The 24,169-nt window shown below is 37.3% G+C and overlaps 1 protein-coding gene across 4 annotated transcripts in view; it reads right to left on the minus strand.

Moving 5' to 3' along the window:
* The window catches only part of PPP2R5E (protein phosphatase 2 regulatory subunit B'epsilon), a 77,366-nt gene that overhangs the window by 49,005 nt on the left and 4,192 nt on the right, over window positions 1-24,169 (minus strand). Inside the window, exon 1 of one of the 4 annotated variants that reach the window (XM_027793064.2) lies at window positions 4,971-5,130. The exons of the other annotated variants lie outside the window; for them this stretch is intronic. The gene's annotated coding sequence lies outside the window, so the exon portion shown is untranslated. Of the gene's footprint in view, window positions 1-4,970; window positions 5,131-24,169 lie in introns of those variants that run through there. 4 annotated transcript variants of the gene reach the window in all.

Below are 24,169 nucleotides of genomic sequence, written 5' to 3' on the forward strand. Positions count from 1 at the left end.
AGACAAGACAGACCAGTTAGGCAGCTTTTACTAGGAAAACACTGGGAAAAGTAAATAACTGAATTATTTAAATTCATCCTAAATTACTTCACGGTCGTTGTAATACTTTACTATTCCACTAGAAAGGCAAATTTAAATGCTGAGTATTTAAAAGCCATTACTTCAGAAACATAGAACTTAAATGAGAAGAATTACCATTTTATTAAGAGAACTTGACTCATTCTTTACTAATGAAGACTGCAATCATTTAATATTAATACAATGAAACCCTTCTAGAAAATCTGAGGTTTCCATAGACAAACACAGCAAGCATTTTTGACAACATGAATGCGACTATCAGATGTCCAGAACATCATCTGTAAAAACTAAAAGCAGAGCTTTTCAACAGATTAGTAATCCTGGATTCAGTTAAATGCTGGCAGGATTAATACTGTTTCCTAGGACGAAAGAGAGATCCTGTTCCACCCGATAAAGACAGCACAGGCTGCCAAAAGTAAAGGGAAGGGCCTTCAGCTGTGGATCATTAAGAAACAGCCATTTTAAAAAATGGGATGTTTTGGAGAACATAGCATCCGGTAAAACGGTGGAGTACTTTTTCCATGTGGACCCAAGAGAACTTGAAATGATTTATTCTGCAAATGAGAAACTGAATGCTTCTATGATGGTTTGTTTTGCTGAGAAAGGAACTTCTTTTCACTTGAAATGAAGGCAAAACAAATCTGCTTTAAATGTGATTCTGCTAAAAAGAATAAACATGTACAAAATCCTTGCCCTGCAAATCACCACCACCATCAGCCCTGCACATCCCTACTTCTTACTCTCACATTAGTTTTGTTTGAGTTGGTTGGGGTTATTTTTGTTTTTAAAGAAACAGTTCCATATAGCTGTGTACAACTTTGAGCCTGACTGAGGACTCAAGCAATACAGCAAGAACTCAAGTTCATTGTGTCACTGAAAAGGATTGCACATCTATTTGGGTTCAAATGTATGGTGCCACAAAACTAATGAAGAATCCTTGCTTCCCGTGACAGGTCAGTGAGGGACGTGCAGTGCCCGGAGGCAGCTAGGAGTGAGCAGAGGGAGCGAGCCCCCGTAGCACAAGCAGAGCCCACCACAGGAGCACCACGCAACCTGGGCCCTAGAATCCAGCTCAAGAGCATCCCTCCTCTTTCTCTAACTCCCAAACCTCATGCTTGTTGGTCCAAAATGTTGGAAAAATTTAGAGCAGTTTCTAGCTGTGGAAAAAACTGCGATGGGACAGGACATGGTTATTCCCAGTTACAGACTCAAGATTCTCCATAGGATGTTCTGTTCAGGCATAGCCAAAGCAGTTTTTGCACAGACCAAGGCCTGAGGGTTGTTGACCATTTTACAGGAGGCTCATCTCCTCCCATCTCCGAGGCAGATGTGGCAGGTCAGGCGAGTCAGCGTGAGTTACAATAATCTGCATCAAGCCTAGAGACACAAGGGATCTCTGGTGGTACTCAGCTCCCATCACCCCAAATGCCCTGGGCTGGGCTCAGCCACAGAAGAGGACAGCACTGACTTCCCATGGCATACGTCCACCCAGCACGCTTCCTTCTCGGCTTGGACTCGCAGGTCCCTACTGCCCATGGGGCTTTTCTGCCATGTCAGTGTCATCTCTTGCACTCAACCAGGCCTACCAGAGATGGATAAGCTCTCCTGCATTGTCTGTCCTCACTCAGAAAAGGTGCAAATAGCAGCCCGGTTTGTCCTCTCTCATGCACGCAGCCTTACCTGGGCACGCAGGTTTCCTTGGCCTAATGCAAGGTTTCCATCAGGATACAGCGAGGTAGGGGAAATTAAAAAAAAGGCTGCTTGTGCAATGAAGAGAAAAATGGCAGGTTCTTCTGCTTTGGGCGCTACTCTTCCCACTATGAGATAATCCTTCCTTCAGGCATTGGCACCACCTCAGGGTACTAATGGTGCAAGTATTTACCCCCTCCCTTCAATAGCTCAGATCACCTGAAGAAAAAACAAATTCAACCAGCGTGTAGATAGATGCAAGTTTATGCATCAGTATTTTTTATTAAAATAATTGTAAGGCAAAGAAAATTATATTATTGTATTATAACCTACTTCACCTGTTGAGGAATAAAATTTTATTATCATTTCTCCAAATCCTCACAATCCCTAACTAAGATCATATTAAGTAATGCTTGAATTTTCCTCTTCTTTTTCCAATGTTACAAGCGCTCAGTTAAAAAAGTTGAGGGGAAAATGGTTTAGATATTAGAGCAAGCTCAGATACGGCAAACACTTTGCCCGCAGTTAACACTTCCCTCTCTCTCACTTGCAGAATAACTCAGCCCAAGCAGACCTCTCCATCCCTCCCTACTGGGCCTGGTTCCAGTATCAAGAAGCTAATTCCCCTCCACTGCACTGCACCTGATTGCAGCCCAGCTCCTCTTACACAACAGGTCTGGCCAGTTCCTCTCTGCTTCCTGACTCTGTGACTGAGCAACAACTTCCCTTGGTCTTCCCCCTTCCCTGATCATCCAGTCTCTTCTTGTCACAACTTAGCAAGTTGCCATTATCTCTTTACTTTTGGGTAGGTCTAAGGTAACAATCATAGGTCATTTTAAGTTTCTGGGCTTCCCCCACCTTAAAAACAAAACAAAAAGTAAGCTTTTTTTTTTTCCTTAATAGAAGTAATGAACTCATCGAAATCTGTAGGAAGAAAAATTTTAGAACTACATGAAAATGTTTAGGGGGGAAAAAAAAGAAAAAAAACCACCAAAAAAATGATGGCCAGATGAAATGTCTGAATTATAATAACTGAAACTCCTAATGTTTTCTGAGTGTCCAAGGGGTAGAATACACAGGCAAACAAGAGGTGTACAAAATTCCCACTGGACTGGTATTTTGAAATTAAGCTTCTTTTTTATTACACCTAATAAGCAACGCTGCTGTCCTTCCTTAAATCAAACAGAAACACAGTATTTTTTTCCTATAGAAATATTTAAAACATATGACTGGTACAAAAGCTTCCAGATTTACGACTTCCACTTAAAAACTTGGAAAATTCAAATTCTAACTTGTTTTTTAAAGCAAATTTTACCTTTATTCTTCAAAACTTGTGTTAACTTTGGCAAAAATGTGCAAAAAGTAAAATATACTGCAATCTCTCTTTCAAATTAAAATACAAACTCAGTCTCTCTTGACATCCTTGCAGAGGTCACCCCTGCCTTGCTAATGTTACCATGTAACACACTAGCCAGTTAACACAGACATTAACACACATCTCCCTTTACATGCCTACCTCTCAAACAATGAGCCTGATTCAGCAACCCTTAATCAGGCAAGGTGCTAATATAATCAAATTAGACTTGTTTCTGAATAACATAAAACGCGGTGTTAATTCGGAAATGCTGGGAAAAACGGTTACACCGTGGAGACTGAACCTACACTTCCTCAGATTTTAGGGCTCTCAAGGTTAGAAGTATTCTGAAGATAGGATCAGGTTATAAGTTGATCTAATTTCCACTCTCATGTCTCATAAAGCTCTGTAAATATAAGACACATAAAAGTATCATGTAAAAAAGTAAGGGTCACCCGTCCTCCAAGTCCATTGCTTTGCTACAGTATGCATAGATAGAATATTTTTAAATTAAACCTGACAATGAAAGTTTACAGCTACTAAATAAAGCCATCTCAGGTTATAAACCAAACCAAAAAGCATCCTAAACTTAGAACTTAAAACATAAACAATTATAAAAAGCAAACAACAAAATCAACAACAAAACCCCACCAAAAAAAAAAACCAACACCTTATCCTTTATGCATGAAAATTTCACAATGAGCAGTCACTCAAAATAGTATCTCAGGAAATCCATCTTTTAAGTATATAAGAAACTATAACAAAAATATTTTTTAAAATTTTTTTCAGTCCTCTCCAACTTGAAGAACCTTACCTTCATTACATCCACAAGATGAATATTGTTCTTTCCATCAATGTAGCACTCAAAAGAACATCCCTCCTTTTAACCCCAGTGCTTACTGAAGGTACGTTTAGAAGTCCAACACTAGCTTATAGCCTAATTCACTTGTCTAACAAGTGAATTATATTCATAACTGGATGGTGATTAACACTAAACAACTCAACCTCACAACACAACAGCACAGCAAATCATTCTTTTCAAACTGCCAATCGTTGAGGTCAAAACATTCATGCTTTTAAGTCAAATTACAATCAACTTCCTCCCCACCCATTCTATTATTTGTTATTCATGCATTGACAAGAGCATGGGAACCACTTCACAAAAAATCATAGGTGTCTTAGAAGAATCTACACTACCTAAAGATTAAATACCATTTAAAAACCAAGAGAGAGAAAGGACTCCTTAAGTCTTAAAAAAAAAACAAACAAAAAAAAAAAAACCCCAACAAACAAAAAAACCCAACCAAACCCCCAATCAGACTTATTTTCCCCTTTCATTTTAGATACTTCCTTTTATCCTCCCATCATTTCATTCATTACAGTGCCCCCTCAACTACAACCACCGTAGTATCAAGCCAAGCAATTCCCTTCTATTCCAAAGGTTTTTTAGAAGTTACCCAGACGAAGATAGCAACGCTTTGAATCACAAGCAGTTCCCAAGGTTCAGTGCCAGCCTCCAAGAAAATGTTAGGTTTAGATTTTAAAAAGTGTAGTTGTTAACAAAAAAATTAAGGACTACAACAACAAGCTTCCTATTTTATTTGCATTCAGAGCCATGCTATAGCCCCTCTCTCTATCTTTCTAGTCTATGTTGATGTTCAGGAAACTGCTTATAAAACAACTATTTTCTAACAAAATGCTAGCAACCTCCTTTGAAATACTACTTTTGACAGCAGCAGCATACGAAAGGCAACAAACTTGTAAGAGGTGAAGTTTTTCAAGGCGGAAACTACAAGTAATACTGCTGACACGTTTCTGAACCTGCGAGCTCTTGGTTCTGCCTACCCACCCAGGATCTTCAGAGCAGCTGTGACGTAGGAGCGACAGCCATCGTCCGGCTCGGAAGGCAGCTCCCCAGCTGTTTACTGTCTCTAACTTCACTCCAGTTTTCGTGGGTAAACACACGCTGACCAGTCCTTTCATTATCTGCATAATCCCAGCCTCTTTGATTACTGGACTGTAATACCAGTGCCCGAGTGAGCTTTCATTCCTGAATTACGGCCACACAGAACATGACCGGGAGAGTGCCAAACAAGATGATTAAGCAGCAAAATATGACCAGGCATGAATTACATTATTAATATTCCTATCTATCATTAGCTGCAGAAACAAGGGGGTTGTGCAGCCAATAGCAACTATGCATAAAGAAAGCTCCTCCACTCTGACACACTTTCAAAATAAGAGCAACTATTTAGAGTAATTTTATTCTTCAGTTGCTTTGACACCGAACTGTATTTCAACAGTTTACAAATTACTTCCTTCTTCAAACTCAACCTAGAAACAACATTGGAGGGAACTCCTCTTTTAAAAAGGCAGGCTCAAATTACAACCCTTTATTTTCAGAAAAAGGGAGCATAAACACTTTTCAACAAGCGATGCTGAAAAGCTTTCATTTCAGCAATTCACTGCCTGTATTTAAGTATATATCAAAACTCCACAAATTTTGGATTCATCTGCATATTGTGTTTCATTTCCTCAAATTAATTTTAAAAAAAAAATAATCAAAAACTGAGTTTTAAGGAGTCTGTATGAAACAGCCATGATAACATCCTTCTTTTTCTTTTAAAAAATCACATCATCGGCATCTCTGAGATTTCACTCATTTCTGTAAGGGCAGCCCTTCCCTTCTACCTTCAGTGATCTACCTGACTCTTTTTTAAGACATTTGTTTGGAAATGGGAAGGTGAATGCCTAAGAAGGGCAAAAGTTAGCATAAGGACATGTAACACATCACACACAATAAATTACTGCATTTTACACCACAAATTTAGTGGAATAAACATACTGAAAGTCTACACAGATTAACTTTTTGTGCTGTAGAAGATCACTTCACAGTATTGGGAGAAATTGTTCACTATTCCCTGAGGTTTTGACCCAAAGAAGGGAACAGCAAGCAAACACAAGACATTTGCCACTGAACTGTTTTCAGTTGACAACAAAGATCACAAATGCACATGGTATCACAAACGCACACGGTATCAGCGTTCTCCCCAGCAGTAATGCAAGAGGGGATAAAGGGTATGCAAAGGGTTGCACTCAGGACAGGCAGAAGGCAGTGAAAAAATAGAAACGCTTAAGCAGTTTAAAATTATGTTATATCTACAGCCTTACTTTAATGTGGTGAGGCTTGCTAAAATGTGCTAATGAGAAGAAACAGATCTAAAGAAGCAACAAAATGAACTACAGATCTGAGTAAAAAAATAATTAGAAAAAACCCAGCACACTACTCTTCAGAAGAAAAAATTATTTTTCATAATGAAATAATGAATTATTATAATGAATTAAAAAAACAGAATAATTACTTTAAAAAACAAAAATCTGGCTAGGAAGGGAGGGATTTCATGCTCAAAATGAATGAATGAAGCAACACTGCTCCACTCTGGATCCTACCTGAATTTCACTAAGCTGCATTATTACCTTTAATCAAGACTTTTAAAAAATGTTTGTGACAGTCTATGATTTTTTTAAAAGAAAAGCAAAAATAATTCTATCAGATTTGCTTCTATTAACATAAATTAAAGCAATCCTTTAGTTACGTGGCTGTAATAAAAGCAGTGAATCTTAAAGAATTTGTATAACATTGTATTCCATTTTATCTCGTTTTTCTCAATCCAAACAAAAATAACATTTTTAAAGACAGTCACTTTTATGCTGTATTACTCACAAGGTATTAATTTAAAAGAACACTGAGAAATAAAAAGATTCAGATTAAAAACAACCATTAATTTCCTATTCCCAATTTGAGACATCCTGATTTTTCTGAATGTTTACTTAGTGCTGTGTAGTATTCAGGACTAGTTCCCACCAAGTTCACTTGCATTTCAAGTCGTCATCCATTCTGTACATCACAACCCAGTGTTTCAGGCTGAGCAGCAAAAGAGCAAGCAGCTCTGAGCAACTAGCACAGCATCGCCCAAGATATAGAGAGCAGAGGAAACAACAAAGTCTTAATTCCTCCAAGGAAATATCCAACTAGTCTAATTTCTGAAAGCCGCGCTTTTTACCCAAATCCCTTACCACTTTTCCTACAAACTTTCAAAGCTTTTAAAATGGGTAAAGCGGGGGGGTCTTACAGCTGCTAATTTAGGAAACTGCAAGATGGAAAGGGCTCACAGAGCAGATAGTCCCTAAGATTTCCTAAGGAAGCACCCCCCCATTAATTAAGTCCAGTAACTCGCATTCAACTAAAATGTAACTTTTAGATGGAAACACGTAAACAGACACTCTAATATCACTTTAACCAGCTCCTGCCAGCAGATATTTTTCCTCATTATTAAAAACACATGCCTAATTTATGGCTTTAGCTGACAGCATTAGCTCTTCTTGTCTTAGACCAGTATTTTCTCACCATAAGACACTATGACCATATCTGCTCTCAAGCTTTTTGATAAACTATTCAAACAGATACTTTTTTAATTGTATGGCATAAGGCATTTTCTTTGGGTCTTTGATCATTTAATGGATCTACATCTCTCTCATTCTCCTATAGCTTCTTCAAGTATGCCAAGTCCCAGATCACATGATGCATCCTAGTATTGATCTTAGCAGTGCTACAAACAGAAGTGACACTGATGCCTCTGTCACACCTAAGAGGAAACAAATCATCCTCATTTGCTCTCTGAGGATGACACATGTACACTCCGGTTAATAACAGATGCTAAAACACCTGATCATTCTTAATTATGATAAGCCTATCTAGCTGTTACACACAAAATAATATTCCACTGTCTCAGAACTCTGCCAAATTTGGGCTGGTGTTCACGCACAAAGCAAAAGTCTAAGCCACGGCACAAAACCCACCCCTGATGAACAGCAAGTGACCACTGGAAAAATTCTAAAGCAACCATTTCACATGGGCAAAAGTGTACTGCTGAAATAAGCTTCTAGAAATTCTACCAAAAAAAATTGAAAATTTATGAAACTGTGCGTACAGAACTTTCAGCCACATTACTGTAGTAACAAAATAGTAAGCAAACGACAAGAACACATTTATGAAAATTGAAAACCCCTTTCTATCAGAAGCAGAACTAGTAATCAAGACAGATACACACAAGACTCAAAGCTCTTACTATTTCTTTGCCTTGCTTTAAAAACAGAACCGTATTCTTTCTTTCAAATAATTTTGCAGAAATCTCAGATTTTAGTTAAACTTGCCTACAATGAAATGATCATTTCTGGAATAATTACGCCATGGAAAGCCACATTTTCCATTTAGACTCAGTTGAGAGATTCTTGTTCATTTGATTATTACTTTGTGGCTCAATGTGAAGCATAGGTGGGACATGCTGAAAAGATACTTTTTTTCTACAGTTTCTGCAGCACCTGCTAAAAATTTGAGGCACACAAAATTAAACCTATTCCATACAAAACATTAATCATCTCTTTTGACTTTTTTCCAGGTAGTTACAAATGTGTTCTACTGGAAATGCTTATATCCACATGTGGGCAAATCTCAGCTTCTGAAACATAAATATCTCCATTGATGTTAACTATTTAATGACCCAACACAAGAGATCCTGTAATCAACTCTCCCTATGGAACAGGTCATAAAGGGAACTACACTTATAAATTAATTAGAAGTTCATACTCCCTGCTTAAATTAACTACCCCTGTCCTGAGCAATGGCTTCCTTAGGCCTCTTCTGTTTAGTCACACAGCACAACAGCTTCACACAACTTATCTCCCCTCTCCATCCGCCAAGAGGAAAAACAAAAAACGCTGGGGTGGCTCATTTCATGCATCCCACACAGCATCTCACACATCTGAAATTACACAGCTGAAGAGTGTTTACACGCCGGCTCAGCAACAAGGCGAGAAACCAGGGCAGCACCCAGGACTATCCAACCTGCAGAGGAGGCCAGTGCAGGGATGCAGAGAGTGTAGATGAAGAAAACTTCCCCTCTTGGGTCACACACGGAGCTCTGCCTGCACCCCATAGAAACTCAGTCCCAGTCCCCACCACCTCACTTCTGGCCTCCTTAGGGTGCTCTCAAAGGCTGCAGCACAAAAGAAACCTTCAGGTAAATTTCCACAGTGTTACAGCTTAGAAAACCAGTAATAGCACCTGATACACTGAGTATTCTGAAAACTTCAGAAGACAACACTCCACAGCTTTCAGCTTAACTTACATAATCAGAAACAGTATTACTCCCTTTGAAAATGAAAGCCAAAATGTTGCATAAACAAACATAATTTACCAAAAAAAATTGTAAGATGGGGGGTGGGAAGAGAAAGAAGGGCTTGGGGTTGGATTCCCCCCACCTCACATCAACACTAGCAAAATATTTGTAGCTGAACTCTGGGGTTTTTTTATTCACCACGAACAGCAAAACATATCCAGACAATAAGTACGTTTTTAAACCAAAACTCCTCTGTTATTTTTTTCCCAGCAACTCTTCCAGTCATTAAATTGTTTTTAGGCAAACCTACTAAACAGCTGCTTAATATTTTCAAGTAGTTTTGGTCCAGGTAGCATCTGCCAGCCTCTTAGCTGCATTTAGTATCCTCCCACAGCTGAAGGCTAACAGACTTCTCTATTGAGACTTAAATCAGCAGCCTCTTTGTCTCCATGCAACTGCTCTTTTACTGAAAATGGTATGGCAGCACAGAAAGCACAGTATGAATTTAAGCAGTGAAGCTTGTAGAAAACTTCTTGTCATCCAAAAGGAAAAAATGGAAATTCGCACTTATTTCCTCCCTGGAAAAAGTAAAATGCAGGCCTGCCCACCCTCCCTCCAGTCATATGGATGCTATCGCAATGGCATATGCAGGTGCAAAACAGACATTTCAGTGTTGAGATTCACTTGCTGCCCTTCCAGGGAATGGATTAGATGAAATCATTTTTCAGGGCAAGTAGCAGACAAGGACCATGCTGCTTTACATGCTAACTTTTTTTGGTTTTATCTATAAAGGAAATCTCTACTCATGGAGTTAATGAGCTTTCCTGTGATTTGCATCTCCTTGCAGGATTCTCAGAAGTTTTACAAATACAGAATGCTGAAATGCCACACTAGCTTTTTCCTCCTTTTTTAGTATTGTAAGAATGTGGGGGATTCAGTGCTCACATGCTCCTAACCATTTGTAAGAACAACAAACGTCAGGGCCAATGTGCCAGATTTACCTAACATTGCCAATTTTCATCTTCTAAAATACAAGCCCAGGAATATTTAACACCAACTACTTAAAAACAAAATAATAAAAAAATACAGAAGCTCTGGTGATGTTTGAACCCAGGCCTGCTATGTAGTATGGCTTCACTAACAAAAAAAAACTGTGCTGTGCAAATTTGCTATTTAATATAATCATTATCCTCATCCTCCAAACCCAAACACCTTGTAAAATCAGACTAATATAATCATTATCCTCATCCTCCAAACCCAAACACCTTGTAAAATCAGACTACTTGTCACTAGGTGACAAATGGTACCTAATATCTTAGTATTAGACAAACACAGAAATCTGACCTTTGACAACGTGTTTTCTTTAACGATCTTCAATTGCTGTCAGTTGCCAAAACATACAAAAAAAAACCAAAACAAAACCAGCAACACTTGGGAAAAGACCTTCAGCTGTATTTGCATCTAACACTTCAATATTCACCTAATAAAACACTCTTACCTGAAATTTACATATGAAAGCAGTGGTTTTAAATAAAGTTTGTTTGGGGTTAATTGGGGGGGGGGGAATCTTCGGAAATTTTGACAGCTGATTATTGATGACTGGTCTTCCCTATTCTCCTATTCTACTTGAAAAATGCAATTTATCAAGTCCATCAATACAGACACCCCCCAACAGCACCAACAGTTTTGTTAAAGGGTCACATTTTGCCTAGTAATTAATATAGGCTACAGGCAAATCTTTCAGAAGTTTTTCATCCTCCATTATTCTAAGGAAGCAACCACAACAGAAGCTTTTTGTGCAATCCTTAATAAAACCAGCACACCAAATTGTCAGAACCACTACAAATCAGTACCAGGACGCACTCTTCCTTCGAAGACCAGATTTCTAAGCACGCATGTGCAGGCACACACACATCCCTCCTTGAACCCACAGCTAAATTTGTTTCAGGTTAATGCATCCACTCAATCTCAAATGGTCAGTGCTAAGAAACACACACTCTTGGTTTCTAACCTTAGTTGTGCATTCAAAGGTAAATATTTTTAAGTTCAATTCGACTTCACACAATAACCACAAAGAATCAAAAGAAAATAAATCAATTCCTTTTCCTTAACACTGTAGGAGATGTTTCAGATTAGCCAGTTGGTAAATTCCATCTTTACTTTTATCATATTTCCAGATATGAAATACTGCAAAATTTCTTTGCTACTTATTATTTGTTCATTCCTTAGGAATGAAAATAAGTAGCAATTAATTGTATTAACTCGTCATTTCTTCTGTTATTTGCCAAAAATCTATCAATACTGACCTCAAATTAATTTCATCTTCCCTAACTTTACACCTTTAGATTCTATCACACTATATTCTTCCCTATCCCAAAGATGTAGTTCTGTAGGAGATAAAGTGGATTAAAGACATATTGAGGATTATAGATTATGCAGTTAGAATAAACACAGGCAAGTATTTCAAATAGCTGACCCTACAGAAAGGAATCACATTCTGTTCTCAAGATGACATACAAAAATAGAAAGCACATTCCACTAGGAAAATATTTACTTAATAATTTATCATTTAAGAACTACTACTGTACAAATCAAAGTACAAAGACAGCATACCGAAATCAATGTGAAGATATATACGCAATGAGTATAATACAGCTTCAATTTCAATTGTGATTGGATTTACAAAGTTTATTCTACATGAACCACACTTCTGTTTTACCCGAAAGTACTAAGTCTACCACTGCCTCCAATTTTTTTGGATAGGAGAGGCTGAGAAAAACAGTACTGCTGAAAAGTCTAGAAATAAAAAGATACAAATCTCAAAGTATCCAACTGGAAAGAAATGCCAGTGAGATAAGAGTCAATTTAGTCCAGACACTAATAACTTCCTTAATGATCTATATGATTAAAATAGCATATAGATAACATCTTCTGAGGATATTAAATGGGGAACTTTGAGCAGCAGCAAAGTCAGAAATAATACAAAGGAACCTAAGCAAATTTCTTACATGACCAGAAAATAAAGTGAAATTCAGCTTGGAAAAACACCAACTAATACATCTGGGATAAATAATCCCAAATATAGATATTCAATATGGACAAGAAACCTGGGAAACAACAATGCAGTAAAACTACATTAACCACAACTGCGGCATGAGCTCAAAAGAGGGGGAGGCACTGTCTATCTAGCCATGGAATCTAAGAATGGGGGGCAAGGCTGAATTATTTCCCTTTCACTCACTCGACTCCTCTCCCTAAAGGAAGCAGACGTGGGTGGGCACCCTACTCAACTATCTTTGCTGCAGCTATGGACACGAGATAGGTCCTGTTGCTCGAGATATTTAAAACTACACAGGTAAAAATACTATCAAGTACTGAATGCTTTATTTATCGAAAAAGATCAACTGTAATGAAAAAAACAGTCTGTGCTTTATTATTTTATATTATGTGTTGTTGTAGAGCTTTCCCATTATGTTTGAAATATCAGGAGTTTTTTAATCCAGAAATGTAATACTTATCCAAAAACAAATAAACGTGAAAATATGTTCATTTCCAAACCATTCGCTTTTTATTGACCATGAAGTTTTGACACATTTCACCACAAGTGAAGTAACTTTGAAGATGCTGGCTCTCAAATGAAATTTTGCTGTAGTGCAATGCCTGTTCATGCCAGAACCAACCGTGCAAATGCAAAACAACGGGAGACCAACGATGCACTCGGGTCGAATAAGGTCACCTCAGAATCTATTCTGGAGAACATGTCAATCCTCTTCTCTGAAAAATCCTTGATTAGGAAAGTTTCTGCAACAGGAATGACTTAATGATCAAGCAGGAAGTAAAATAAAAGAAACTTGCTTAGAGATACTTCAAAACCTGCTTCTAGCCGCTTGCTTCTGTTTCTAGATATTATGGCATTCTTTCATTAGGAGAACATCCTGAAAACTTAAGAAAACTACTTTTACAATGTTAATATCATTTAGAATCTCTCCAATTCCCTTATAGTCTGACAGAACCAGCTCAGAAGCACATACAGAATTTCTAGGAATGATTTAGGTTTCATGGGGATTTTTTTTTTTCTTTTGTAGGATGGCTGCTTTGGGGTGGGATGTCCCCCTCATCCCTAGGGCTAGAAGATCTGTCCCACTTGAGATTTAGGGATACCTGAACCAAATCTTAAACTGGGCCCTTCTTGCCCATCAAGCAAGGTGCTCCAAATGCTGTTTATTGAATTTGACTGTGGGCATTATGGATGTGGTAGTTCAGGGACAACAGGACACCGAAAGAACAGGAAGAGAAACGGAAATCCAACACCTTTCTCCTCCCTTTGTGATTTCCTACTACTGGAAAGAGACAAAAACTGAGATACTCTGATGAGTTCACTGACTCTGTGGTTTCCTGAAAGACTGCATCTTTTGTATTTATTATTTGGGGCATTTGTTTGGTCTTCCTGAAATTAAGGAAGAGTGAGAAATTTCACTCTGTGACCTGAAATTTCACAGTTAATGGGAGGATGGGGTACACAAAACCTCAAGCGTTTTGTTCCTTTCTCCTTTCTTGCTACAATTCCTTTTGACTCATCGCAATGAAGTGTTTAGAATTTTTCCAGGAACCTTTCCACTGCCTAGCTTATGCCTAACCCACAATATAGATCCCATTTGCTCGTTTCTTTCATATTAAAGGACTCACTGCAGTTCTTTTTACTTGTGGCTATCAAGATTTAATCTGGCAGCTCAGATGATATTCTAAAGCAACTCCAGCAATGGACTTTTTTTTTTTTTTTTTTGAGATTATGGCGTCCAAAATACAGGCTAACAACCACCTTGATACACTGCCTCTTCCTCAAGGTGCATCTAAAAAGCCCTGCATCCCAGCCCTCTGCTGCATACCTAGTAGGTCTGCTCTCCTACCTTTGCTATCCAACATAGCCTGAGACAATTGCACTGCTTTTCCAATAGCCAAAACTAGGTGCCCGAACTTCAGCCACAATCTCCATCACTTAAGACAGACAATTCTCAGCTCTTCTCTCCACCATCCTTACTAGTCCTAAAAAAAGAAACTAGAGCATTGTTTAATCTTGAGTAAAACACCTGTTCAGGCCTAGGTTTCACCAAAAGCAGGTACAGACTTCTAGTTAAGATCACCTATTATAGACAGTGGCGACTACTTTCTCTCTCTCTTTGCCTTGCCTTTTCACCCTTTTTGCACTTTTTAAAGATGAGTAGAAATTTCATGTTTCTTAGCATTGGTGGGGAAAGTGGTTACATTTCTTCTAATAATAAGCAGGAGGGGGTAAAAACAAAAAGAAAAAAAAATCAGGAGACTGCATGGAGGAGAAAGGACAAGGAAAATTACTGCACGAATAACAGAAAGGAAAGACTGTCTTGCAGTAAGGTGTGATTACTGCAACAGAGCAGCATGGAGCTGGCATGCTCTTCACGGGGTGGATCTCCATCCTGACAGGTCTAGTCTTGTCTCCAGAAGCGCAAACAACCACTGTGACACATGGATGGAGCTTAAGAAGGTGAACAGACTTTTTTTTTTTCTTTATAAATACAGCTGATTTTATTACATCGAGATTTTCAAGAACCTCTGCAATCCATCCCACCTGGTGTGCTTGTTTTCACATGTATGAGTGAGTTTTATCACCCTCTTGTGGAAAAATATGTGAACTGTATCTGTCAAAGGTTATAGGAAAAAGTAGAAAGGGAGTAAGGAAGATGGTGATAAAGAACAAGCAAAGGAGAAGAAAGGAGAAGTATGGGCCGGGTGGAATAAAGGAAAAGTGAAAGAGAACCAAGATGACTAGTAACACAGTACCACCTCAACTTATTCAAAAAGCTACCCCAAAAATGTTATTTGAAAACAGCAAAGATAACGAGCTGCCAAATTTACTCTCCCTTGGTAACACTCACAATATTCAACAAATAAGTTATGTTCTCTACAGTGATTCAAGTACTGTCTCAGCTGTAACCGCCATCATTCTCACTTTTGTTTCCACACAGATGGGAAAAAGTACTCTCCATAAGCAGTTCTGAACAGTTAACCCTGTGTGAAGTCATAAACCACTTAATACATAAGACTTCCTTATTTATAAAGAGACTGCATATAACATCTATGCCCTGCTGTCGGATTGTGAAAGTGGAAAGCACATGAGCTAAACTTGCAAAGAAAACTAACGGAAGGTTATGCATTCACGTCACATTCTACTGGGTAACATAAAAGAAAAATTAGAATACTTAATTCCTCTAGAATCTGGAATCATCCTCTCCTCTGTTTCTGATTATCACCAATATCAATTTGTAATATGAGAGGTTTAACTTGCAGTAATCTTCCTTTACAACACAACCCATATGACAAGAGATTCAAAACTTGAAAGCAACAAATTTACTGCCACCTGCATTTTAAAACCAGAAAATCCAAGTTTGGTACAAGCACACACAAAAAAGACGACAAGACACTCATCATAAGAATAAATCATAAAATTAAAACTCATGACACTGCAAAGAGGCACAGAAATCCTAAACAACAAAAGGTCAGCTCAGATCAGGTAGACAGCACAAGCAGGGTGATAAAATAGAGATCTTACACAACGTATCCCTAAAACTTCCCAAAAAATCTTCCAGGAATCCCACAGAAAACTACAGACTGTAACCAACACAAACCACAGTTACTTCTTAATGACACTAAACATTGTTTCTGATGCTCCTCAAAGCCTTAGAAACCCATTAAAAATAACAGTTCTAATGAAGATCATCTAACCTTATGATAAAAGAATCCCTAAAGAAACACTTCCCTCGCATTACACAAACTCATTTATACCTAGCCATCATTCACAATGAAAAGTATAAAATGCTTTATTTCATTGTTTTAATCAAAATCTGTCAGTAAAGTACTTCTCCAGAGAACATACAATTTCAGCTTAACCTTACTCTTCATGAAGGTTATCTGATTTTTCTGAACAAAAATCACTGTATCCAAGTGCTTAACCATTACCTCCAGGTGGGGGTTCAAGTCCTAAAATTAATACTTTTACCAGGAGGTACACACAGTTATCTGCATTTATTCATCATCCTTGAGATACCACTGATTATTTATTTTAGCTTCTGCAAAATACCCAACAAGTAAGGAAGGCTGAGTCTGCAACTGACGTTTTGCAGCAGACACATCTTTTTAACTTCATAAAAATCTTGAAAAAAAACCCCAACTAATTATGCACAAACTTTTATAACCAGAATAACAAACTGCTTGCCTCCACCTCTATTACAACTTGATCAGTTCTGAAGTCCAACATTAAGTTATTAGAACAAGCTCTTCAGACCAGGGAACGCAAGCAGATGCTGTTACAGAAGAGCTAGCAATATGTCCAATGATGTTCAACAGACTTTACAGCAATCTGCTATTCTACTTTTTCTTTTAGGAAGCTATCCAGAAACGATCCCTTTCACTTTCTTGCCTTCTGCCCATTTAACCAGGTACATCAGCTCTGTTGTATTGTGTTCCTTCTCTGTCCCAGACCCTTGCAGATGCCAGGGGAAGGCCCATGCACTTTACATGCAAGGAAAATACCACAGTTAAGAACCTGTCATACAGACTGGAAATGAAAAAATAACGATAAAAATAAATAAAGGGCATAAATGCAAAATAATAATCTTTTTTTATAAAAATGTATTAATAAAAACACCATAACATGTTAAAATGTTTTAAAATAAAATTGTTATTAAATATATGCATTTTCAAAGTGATACACACATCACAATCTACTAGAAAAACCTTCCATCATTGCAATTCATTATTACTCCTGATCAGAACTGATTCCCCTGTAGCCTGACTTCAAGACTTTGTTCAAAACAGTCAATTTTTTCAATCAAGTGCAACAACTGTGGGCACAAAAGTATTCTACACCAGTTCTCTGGACAGCTACCTTATCTTTTGAAAATGCTTGATAAAAATCCTCAGACTGTAGCTGCAGCAATTTTTACTTTTTTTTTTTCCTTTAAGCAGCAAACCACACACAGAAGCCATCAACCCTTCCTAAAAGTTCACCATTTCAGTTGTTCTACATTAATTGTTTGAGAGGACACAGGATCAGGAACATCACTAAAATTAGGAGGAGACAAAATGTTTTTAACAATCTGGTTTACACTGTTGTCCCCACGGACACTCATCTTGGCACAGATGAGAGGTAGTGCACTGTGGTATATGCTTGGGAACTTCTTGAAGAAGGTTTGCCACCAGAAAAAACCCTCATGTAACTGTACCTGCCAATAAAGACTGACACTTAAAACCAGCGAGGTTTCAAACTAAGAAAAGCCCTGTCATACCCTTCTGAAAGACGACTCCGGTATTTTTCTAACATATTTTCCTTAACCTTTGATGAAGTAATGGTTGCCCGTTTGCTGATATTTATGAATTAGACAGTTACCAAGATAACACAGTCCCACCACTGATCCATAAATGCCTAACCCTACCAAAACTCACTGAACTCAGCAAGCCCTCTCGGCTGTTACTTCTAAGGATTTTTGCCTGATTGAGCCAAAGAAACAGTAATAACTTCACTGAAAAAACTGTAGGTGAAAGGAAGTTACCCTGAATCTAAAAATAGGTTTCTGTCTTCCTCCCACTCCCCAGAAAGCATAAATGAAAATGCTCTTTTCTCAGGGAGGCAGTAGCTTAGAACAGATGAACATGAAGGGACTATATAGTCTATTACTACTATATAGTCTACTACTATAAAGCTTTACCAATTAACAGAAGTAGCATTCCATTGTAAGTACTGAATTTTAAAAACAGAATAGAAAATTAAATAAGCTCAAAATCTAAATTTTATATGATATTAAATATAACTTATTTTACATACACAAATTATATTACACACATTTAATATAAACAAACACAGATTTTATAAATACACACGAAATTCCAGAGATATGGAATATGTCCCTTTCACAGCAGTAAAGCTACTTATCGTAATCAATTATAAAGGCGGTCATCATGTATACTATATAGAAATAACTGCATGGATAAACCAGAACTTGTATTTGTCAAAAGTACTTTAGGAAAGGAATATAAAGGAGGTGCTTATTACAGAAACAGGAGGTTCTGTTAAAGACCCACAGGGTTACACTTGGACACAGAAAAGAAAACTGTGATATTATTAGACAAATAATTAATACTGGGAAACATATTACAGAGACATACTGTGCAAATACAGACTGAAACCAAAAGTTTCTGATGATGGTAAAGTCTAAACATCCCTGCAGAAAATCATCAAGATTTTAGACTCAATCGTGTGAAGAGTACAGAAATACATTTTACACAGTGATGACAAGTTACTTCACTTTAAAAATAAATAAAAGAGAAAAGAAAAGGAAGAGGTGGGAATGATCATCACTTAACATTTCTAGGAGGTAGACTAACAAATTCCAAGAGTAAAACAATTACACTGAGGGCTTCAGGTTAAAAAGCAAAACAAAAAAAAACACACACACCCCGCCCCCCACAAACAAAAAACCACCACCACCACAGCTATAGGAAAATCACCAGGCCTAAGGAGACTTAGAAATAAATAAAGACAACTGAATGGAAACTTTAGAAGATCGGGGCCAAGCTGACATTCTCACCAACTGCAGTTTTACTAATACACTGTCAAGATAAGGAGGTGTTATTTTACTATGATCTTAACTACAAGTCAGCATTTCCATGTGTAGTCAGCATACACATGCCCATTCTCTCTACAAAACTACAAATCTACAAACTTCCAAATGTAGGAGACAATAACAAGTGGAGAAAAAATCACAAAGACTATAATTAGTAGATGGCCCTTTCTAAACACCATCAAACAAATACCTTCTAGAAACAACCAGAAACATTTAAGATTATTGGAAAGGATTATTCTACAACCACCAGATGCTGAAAAAATAGAAAGTTAAGTATATATTAAAAAAACAGTTGCCAAGAGCACAAAAGAAAGTGAAGAAATTAATTACATATGACAAGAACCTCATAAATCTTAAGAAAAAAATAACAGATAGGCCATGTCCTTCTCCTTTTTGGGGCTGTGGCCCTATTCCCTAATCTTACAGAGAGATGGCCCGTTATGTCCAGATTTATTTCAACCAGAATGGGCACAAAATTCCTAAAAGTAGTTCCAGGATTGATGCTTGATTCACCATTAAGTATGTACAGCACAATATAAGTTCCAGCATTTCTTTCACAAAATGAATTGGTAGTCCTGGGATCTATTTCCAATTATGGAAATAAAGCAAAATTTTATTTTGAAAAGCCATAATCACTATGACCCTCAATTCCTGTTTATAAATTAGGATAACATATTTAGCTTAGGTATATTATTAACAGTTTATTGACACCTGCAAAGTATTTCAAATGTCACAAACTGAGAGTAGCCCAGTGAAGACAAGCAGCCAACCCCCATGGAAGTCAACAGAAAACAGAAGCTGCATCTTTCTTCTTATACAACCCAAATCCAAACTATTTCCCGTATGCACAGTTCTGAAGACAGTATCCGCAAGTCTGAAAAAGCCAGACCTTTTTATGATAAAGGAGATTTTTAAAAAATCAAAAGTAATAGTGTTTGAAAAAGAAGGTGCACATCTTGCAGTTCTCACTTAGTCAAGAGGCTTCTGGAGTTAGTAAGACTTTTTTACTGTTTAGGAACTTCAGCATTTGACCTCTAGATAGGATTCATAAAAAAAAGCTTATAATAAAATATCAACCATAGGGAAATAATACAATGATCAAAAGCAAACAGCAACTGAAAAGAATTTTCCCTTTTTGACTATGCAATGCTCTTTTGTTGCCACTACAGCAACTCTTTAATGCCATGGAAACTATCTGATAAATGTATTAGAAGCTCAATAAATTTCATAATATTGAGGCAGCAAAGCAATTGGTACTGTTGACAGAGAACTTCTGTTCTGAGTGTCTATTTTAAGGAAGAAAAATTATCTAAAAATAAAAATCAGACTTTGAGCTGTTTTCATCAAAAATATACAATGGTTTTAGAAAACCTGAAAGTAAACTACAGTAACTACATTAGATCATTGGAAAATGTGGGAGGATGATAGGAAAAAATAGGCACACCTTGAAATTACAAAAATGGGATACACTGATTTAAAATTTCACAGTCTTACTTTTGGATGGTTTGCTTTACCTAACATGTATGGTTAATGAAGGCAAGTGGTATGGAAAGAACACTGAGAATTACATGCAAGTTTCTGTCCAATTTCTCAAGATGCTACACACGTATTCATAAGGCGTATGATCTTTTTAGTCATCTGAATGTCTGTCATCTTCTTCTGGACAGTCCCACACACATTACAGGTGTGGTAGAAACACAAATGAACTCCCCCTCCCCCTTTTTACAGGTAATACTGAAATTGCTCTGGTTTCATGTGTCCAGTGCTACAATATACTTTTTTCCAACCAACTCTAACGTTGCACTCCAACCAATGTACCTCCAGAGACTTCTAAGCAAAAAGAGTACCTATACGAAATGAAAGTAAAATAACCCTCCGATAAATAATACACCTATCCAATACACACATAATACTATCTTCCTCTACAAAAGAAGCATGATTTGAGGCATGCCACAAACCCAGTTAACAAACTTGGGCTGGGTTTGACTAAGGCACAGAGGCAAAGGTACTCTTTCCCAGAAAGGGCCCTTCACCAGGACTGCTCTGCCACAAACCAGTCCCCCACAGGACCTGCCAGCCTTGATGATACCAATAACCTCTTTAAAAGTAAAGCCAAAATCTAAAGCCATAATGCACTGCAAGATACACCAGGCATGCAAACATTTAAAAATGCATGCGAGATTGAAAATATGTAAGAATACACATCTTGAAAATGCAGGACAATTGTATCACAACTCCCATATGCACTTCTCATTGCATTCCTCTACACTTGAAACAAAGGAGAAAAGGTTGGTTTTAAAATGTTATATTGCACATTAGTCATATTAAAAAAGATAACTCCAAATTAGATTTAGTCACAATGCAATAAATAAAAATACAATTACATTTTCAGAAAAAGTTAAGTCTTTACTGTAGGCAGACAGAGCAGCTTTTTGGCTTGTGGCTTTTGAAAGCCCAAAGGCAGCCCAAAAGAGCCTTTGAAGGCACATCTTAGTTTCTAAATACATTGAAGGTTTGTTTCAAAAAGATAAAATACACACACTTCTGTTACTTAAATTAAAAAAACTAGAAAAACAACAAGCAAACAAAAACCTAACAAACAAACAAACAAAACAGTAACAACTTAATTTCTCTATATTTTTTTTTCTGGAATAAGCAATACTGAAAATTCCGGTGATTCTTATTACATTTCCTAAACAGCAGCTTATCCTTCAGACTTGTACATATCATCAAAACATACTGTCTCTTCTATTATTTTTTCCTGAAACATTTTTATTACCAGATGAACAACAACAACGCTGACTTATCTATCTGTTTTTGCAATACAGGCGTGTATGTTCACAGAAGGCAACAGACTGCATTAAAACACTACCAAAACAAGCCATTTCACTATATATGACTCTGCCCCTAGGGAAAGGAATGAGAGCAGATAAGATGTGACAGATGTGTAGTCACGTCACTTAATACACTACTGGAAGGTGCTCAAATCATTATGGTGACAGGCATATATAAAAACTTGCAAAGAATGGACTAAGCATTTATCTAGCTTTCTGCATACATGATTCTTGCAATCAAAGAAGATACTGAAGTCCATAAAAGTGCTGCTTGAGAGAAGGCAGCCTGTAAATGACAATATACAATATATTTGGGTTTTTTTTTAAAAAAGAAGAAGGAAACATACCACGTATGTTTTTGTCAGCAAAGCTCCTCAATCATGAATATGAAAAACATCTAAGGTTGAATTTGAGGTCTGTCCTCTAAAGATTTCCTGTACTGAAATATTCCTGAAGAGGTTTAATTAAACTTGAAATTTACACAAAACAAGAAGTTTAAATAAACTTAGCAACTGTAGGTCTCCAAACTGACTGCGTTTTTCTGAGACTTTAAAATGCTATTTTGCTGAAGCCCCTTCTCTGTTTTGGTTTGAAAGACCCAAACAACAAGAATAAAATTGGAAATCATATGGTTATTGGACTGAGGTAATAGGACTAGTCACTTGTTTGAAGTGTAAACCTGAGTTTAAAAAATTAGGACTTTGAGGCAATTGGCCACGAAAAGTATGAAAAACGCAGGAGAAAATTGTTTCCTCACTTCTTTCAGGTTTAATAATCCTGAATGTTACAAACATTAATGTAGGTCAAGAATATTTCCAAACAGTAACATGATTTTTAACTGCCAGTGTCCCTTCAGCAGGGACCAATACCACTACTGTTTCAGGTAGATTGTTAGGTTCAAATCCTGCAAATTAAATCTGCACAGGTAGATCCCTGTGCCTCTGAGAATCCGCATTGTCAAAGAGGGAAAACTAACTCACAGGATCAGGTTCTTCATTTGAAGCTGGACCACTGTAACTGATTATGACACTAATCATAAATGTCTCACCAACACTCTCTGCTCCCCATCTGTTTGTTTTATCTTATTATAGTGTTATATCTCAGTCCACAGGACTAACTACAGTAGTCAAATAAAGCACCTGCCCAAGCCTATGTTTCTGCAAGACCAGGTCCTCAGACAAAGACAATGTTTTTATGCTTGTGCACATACCCAGTTTATTCCCCAAATGGGACTACACAACAGAATGAAAAAATTATAACATCAATTTCTTCATTTATACAAATACAAATCTCAATGTTTTCCAGTAATCTAGCCATTTAAGACAAAGGATAAACTCCATTCACCTTCTGAAGTGCAGCAACTACTATTTTTAAAGGAAACAACCTGCATATCAAAAATGACCTGCAAAAGTACACTGAGCTTTAAACTTATTTTAAAGGAGCATTGGCTTCTTCATTATACTGTCGCAATACAACAAGAAAAAAATTGTAAAATAATACTCATTACAGACTACAAAGTCAAATCTGCTGGCACCAACAGACCATAAACCGAAAAATGCTGAAGGTGGGGAGCATTCTGGTACAGCACAGCTCCAGGCCTCCCACTCTTCTACTTTCCTCTGTGCTTCTAGCTTGATCACTGTCAGGCACAATGCAGTGGGGCTAGGTGGAGCTTTCTTTTGATCCAGTATGGCCATTTGTGCATTCTTACAAGTACCTCACAGAAAGGAACCCAAAATATTTTAATGACTACTCCACTAGAACTGATCCTAGAATCCTACTTTTAATTTGAAAGACACACATTAAGGGGTGAGGGTTTTTGTGGGGGTTAGGTGGGGGGGGGTTCCAATTTCTCTCTTCTTATGAAGAAGTGGGGTTAAGAACTAAATCAAAGTTCAAATACATATTTATTAATTTTTTCAATAATCTGATTAACATATTTTCCAAACAGGTAGAGGAGGGAATATGGGAAATATACTTGCCACAAAGCAAAAATGGGACACACATAATCTTGCTATTTTGCAGAATTATCAGCAACGACCACACTTGTTTTCACTACTTATAGCAGAAAAGAATAGCAATGAAAAAAATCCACAAAACCAAATAAACCATTTGATAATTCAGTGTAAAAGAAACACTTCTGAAAGGCAATCCCCCCTTCCTCACCAGACAAATTCTGAGAAGTGCTTTTGGCCCCTGTATTTGTACTGAAATTCAGTGACAACTGGGATTTAGGGGAAGCATTCAAGATATTACAGAGATATTGGCATCCTTTCAAGAGTAGTATGCTGGATCATAATTTTCTTTCCCAAATTAGAGGTTAAAACTGCCAGAAGAAACTCAACGCGAGCTGGGATACTCAGGTTCTCAAAACAGTAG

The sequence above is a fragment of the Falco peregrinus genome, chromosome 1, assembly GCF_023634155.1.
Source record: "Falco peregrinus isolate bFalPer1 chromosome 1, bFalPer1.pri, whole genome shotgun sequence".
Lineage (NCBI taxonomy): Eukaryota > Metazoa > Chordata > Aves > Falconiformes > Falconidae > Falco > Falco peregrinus.